The 4,762-nt window shown below is 38.3% G+C and overlaps 1 pseudogene; it reads left to right on the plus strand.

Moving 5' to 3' along the window:
* The first annotated feature begins 4,083 nt into the window (after positions 1-4,083).
* On the plus strand, positions 4,084-4,171 carry LOC129560548 (U2 spliceosomal RNA; annotated as a pseudogene).
* Positions 4,172-4,762: the final 591 nt, after the last annotated feature.

Below are 4,762 nucleotides of genomic sequence, written 5' to 3' on the forward strand. Positions count from 1 at the left end.
GGGGACGACAGAGGATGAGATGGCTGGGTGGCATCACCGACTTGATGGACGTGTTTGAGTGAACTCCGGGAGTTGGTGATAGACAGGGAGGCCTGGTGTGCTGTGCTTCATGGGTTTGCAAAGTCGGATATGACTGAGAGACTGAACTGAACTGAACTGAAGAAACAGCACTTTTTTAATGGGGAGGGGTGGCAGTTTTCACATATTCTTATGTCAAAAGAAAGTTGCTAAAGAGGAAAACCTTCATGATACTGATGAGACGGGACAATAAGTGGAAGACACTGAGGAAGTGAAAACAGGTATTTATAAACTATGCAGAAAAATTATCCTTGTACATAAAGATTAAAAGTTAGGGGTGTTTTAGCTTTATGGTCTGTGTTTTCTCTGTGAAATAAGAGCTTGATGAGAGATGGTGTCACCTCAAGATAGGGTTTATCAACAATCCTATGTGCTTATCTACATTTTTTTCATCCTTCTTTGTAGTTAGACTGTTGTTCTTTGAATAGTTGTGGCCACTGGCAAATTAGCAGAATAAAGTGTGTCACTTCTGAGCTTAGATCATTAGGAGCTAGTGTCCCTTTTGTTTGGTACTTTGCTACGGTGAGATTGAAGGCCACATATTCCAGACGACGTGGCTGCAAGATGGTTCAGGACTACGTGATCTCTACAGGCTTACTTAGCAGAGAAATAACTTACTAGTATTTTCCATTGAGAATCCTGTGTGAAATGGATCTCCTGTAAGAGCTCAAAGAGCACAATGAAGGCTGAAATGACAAAAGAAAGCGAAAGATGCTGGGAACATAAGGTGCCTGGCAGTTGAAAAAACAGATAACATATTAAACGGCAAACGAAACTGCTGGAGTGAGAGTATTTAAGAGATGAGAAAAAAACTACCTTTGTGTACTATCTAGAGTCAAGGAATGAGTAGAGAAACAAGTGGGAAAAAAATAATGATCAAAAAGAAGCTAGGTGGTATGCCAGTAGAAATCATAAACTTGCTCTAAGATATTAAGGAAAGTAGTTTTAAAAGAAGCACCATTTAATGGAGTCAGTTGTTTCCAAAAAGGAAAAGCCTATGGGAACTGAAAAGAAACCATCTGATTTGGTGACTAAACTTTCATCAAGAAAAATGGAACCATTTCATGAGAGTCATGGGAGAAGATATTGTGTTATAGAAGGGAGAGTAGTCAATACAACACGAGGAAAGGTGCCTTCACTTCCAAGAAATGCCAATTAAGAAGTAAAGAGAGCAAAGGGAGAATATAATGTGACTATTAAAAAATTTAATTAAGGAAATTTGAATAGCTCCTAGACAAAGGGGACAGTATAAATGAGAGACTGAAAATCAGAGAAAGTTGTCTTAAGATGTTGCTATAAACTGACTTGAAGTCCCCCCTTCCAAAATTGTATGTTGAAACCCTAACCCTAAATTTTACTGTTGGGGATAGAAGGTAAGTCTTTTAGGGAGGTTACTGAAGTTAGATGAAATCATAAGGCTGGGGTAATAATCCAACAGGCACTGATGGTACCCTTATAAAGAGAGGAATGAATTCCAGAGATCTTTCTCCCTCTGCTCACAGAGGAAAGGCCATGCGAGGATGTGGCAAGAAGACTGCCATCAGCAAGCCAGGAAGACTGTTCTCACCAGAAACCAATCCTGACATTACCTTGACTTGGACTTCCATCCTCCAGAACTGTGAGAAAACAAACATTCAGACTATAGTATTTCACTCTAACAGCCCAACCAGACTAATGCAGACTTTTATGTACATTGGAGTATATAGAACATAAACAGTGATGGCTTCCCAGGTGGCTCAGTGGTAAAGAATCTGCCTGCCATTGCAGGAGATGTAGGTACTACTGCTAGGTTGGGAAGAGACCTTGGAGGAGGAAATGACAACCCACTCTAGCATTCTTTCCTGGAAAAATCCCATGGACAGAGAAGCCTGGAGAACTGTAATCCTTGGGGTTTCACAGAGTTGCACATGACTGAGTGAGCATGCACACACAATGATTGTGAGTCAGAGATTACACCTTGAACAGAAGCATAATGATGCTTGTGATATTCACAACTTCATGAATTTTGTCAGGAAGATGTGAAAAGTCAGCCAAACAATGGTTCTGATAGTGGACATTTTCTTTAAGCTTTTTTCCTTATAAGATGGACCCAGAGAAATGGAGGACAGTTTCTGGGAGAAGTACTATGATCTTCCTTTCTAGGAAGTAATATTACAACTAACAACAACTTCAAGGCATATCTCTGAAATACACTGTTTTCACAACCATAGGAAATCATCTGCAAAATGCTCTTTTTATAAAGGGAACTATGCATATGTACAATGAAAAATCTTAAGGTTTATTTGAACACTTTTAAATTCATATTATCATGTGCTTTATTAATATATGTGTGTTTTAAACAAAGATTCCACATTTCCATTTTAGCATTTGTATTCTGAGAAAGGACTTTTCTTGTCATTCTAAGACAAATCACTTCAAGAATTTAGGAACATTCTAAAATTTTGAGACCATAGTTTTGACTCATTTTATTTACTCTAAAATTATACTTTTAATTATAATTGGAATATCTGATATCAAAATGTATTTCCCTGGAGTTTCTAAAAACTGTTTGCATTTTGCTTCAATTTATTTTATCTACAGATAGTCTTAGGATTCTGGAGGGACTTGGGTTCTTTTTAGATTCTGAATATAATTAATGAAGTGACTATACCTGGCACCACTTTTCCTCTGCCAGATTCACCTTGGATGGTCATGAGGGTAAACTCAGCATTTTAGGAAACTTTACGTACTTCTACCATACTTAGAGGCTTAACCAGATTATCACGTTTTCAATCATATTTTATTCTGGGGAGAGTGCATTTTTAAAAGAAGATTTCTTTTCTCAAAAGAAAAGGTTCTCTTCTTTTTGAGTATTTTGCCTACTGGAGACTTTGGTGCCTGAGGGCTGCTCCACCTAAGGTCCCCATTGTTAATATCTGTATTATGTCTACTAGGTTAGGGTCTCTTTGCATACTTAACAGGAAGGCCACACTGCTTTCATGAAGTTTCTTCTTTTTCTTCTCTAACTTAAGATCATCCTCCTCTGCTCCTTTGCTTTTTCCCGAAATCTCCCTTCACCACTTAAGGTGGCTGGTAAGCTTACCCAGTGGAGCTGAAGGTATAGTAAAAGGTGGACTGACTCATGGTGGACATGTCCATTGGAGAATTTCTCTTTCCAAGTAAATACCTTTTTCCTTTGGAAAGTATTCCTTCTTTTCCTCTTTAGATCTTAAAAAAATATTCCATGAGACCTGTCATTTAAATCTGCTCCTGGGACAGATTACAAACTATAAAAGATCTAGGAAGAAAATTTGAAATGCAAGGAAATGTGGAGAAAGACGCAAAGCATGTGGCAGAAAAACTCCAAGGGTTTGGATGCTCAGTAAAAACACCCCGAAGATTGCCTCTTTTTGCATGCTTTTGATTTGGAAAGTTAAACTATACCTCTCACCTGATAACACATTTTGAAAAGAAATTGCAGCAACTACTGGTTTGGATGAAGGTGGAAAGAGTCCTGGGAGTGGGCCCTGCCCACTTTATCCTACTTTTAAGCATGGAAGAAATGTAAAAGAAGGCAAGACAGAGAAAAAGCAGCACTCCATGCATAATAAAAAGACACAGTGTCTGTCACCAAAAACACTGTCCACAAGCTACAAATAATACTTTTATCTGAGGAGACTTTAAAACAATGTCCCCTTCCCAGTGTTTTCCACCTCTGCTATCTTTGGCAACTTTTAAAAGTGAAAAAGACAACTGCAGTTGAACAGAAAAGAAAAACTGCCTATGTACTTACACACACACACACACACACAATCAAAACACACTTTGATATCAAAAAACAATTGTTCAATTGTTCTTTTGACTTTGGCCCACATTGAGACCGAAATTTGTGGCACGGTGTATTTGAAAGAGCATATGCTCAGGAAATTGAAAGACTTGGGTTTAATTTCTGGTTTAGCTACCACAACTGTCATAGTCTGAGTCTCAATTTCTTCACCTGAACAATGGAAATAATTATCATATAGAATTGCTTCTTGGCCTTTTGGCTAAGATCAAGTGTAGAATTTGTGGGAAATTACTGAAAATGTTATAAAGTACATGCAGTACAACACCTGGTTTGGCTAATAAAGCAATTTTCTCTTTAATATTTTTAAGGCCTGTTATTAATTTTTACTGTATTATTTATAATTATTTAATATGATAGTTAAAATTTTTGAGGACTATCAATAATTTGACTGTGGTGGTATTGGGTTATTATTAATGAATCAGAAATTATATTCAGAATTATCAAATATTATTCCTCTGTGTGAACAGAGGATGAGATGGTTGCATGGCATCACTGACTCAATGGACAAGAGTTTGAGCAAACCCTGGGAGGTGATGAAGGACAGGGAAGTCTCGTGTGCTGTAGTCCATGGGGTTGCAAAAAGCTGGACATGACCGAGTAACTGAATAGCAACAGCAACTCCTTTGTGTGTGTCCTCAGTAGCTCAACTGTGTCCAGCTCTTTGTGATGCCATGTACTGTAGCCTACTAGGCCCCTCTGACCCTGGAATTTTTCAGACAAGAATACTGGAGAAGGTTGCCATTGCCTACTCTAGGGGATCTTCTTGACCCAGGAATTGAACCTGCATCTCTTGTGCCTTCTGCATTGGCAGGTGGATTCTTTACCACTGTGCTACTTGGGAAGCCCCCATACTATTCT

The sequence above is a fragment of the Moschus berezovskii genome, chromosome 16 (assembly GCF_049115385.1).
Source record: "Moschus berezovskii isolate FMDL1 chromosome 16, NW_MosBer_1.0, whole genome shotgun sequence".
NCBI lineage: Eukaryota > Metazoa > Chordata > Mammalia > Artiodactyla > Moschidae > Moschus > Moschus berezovskii.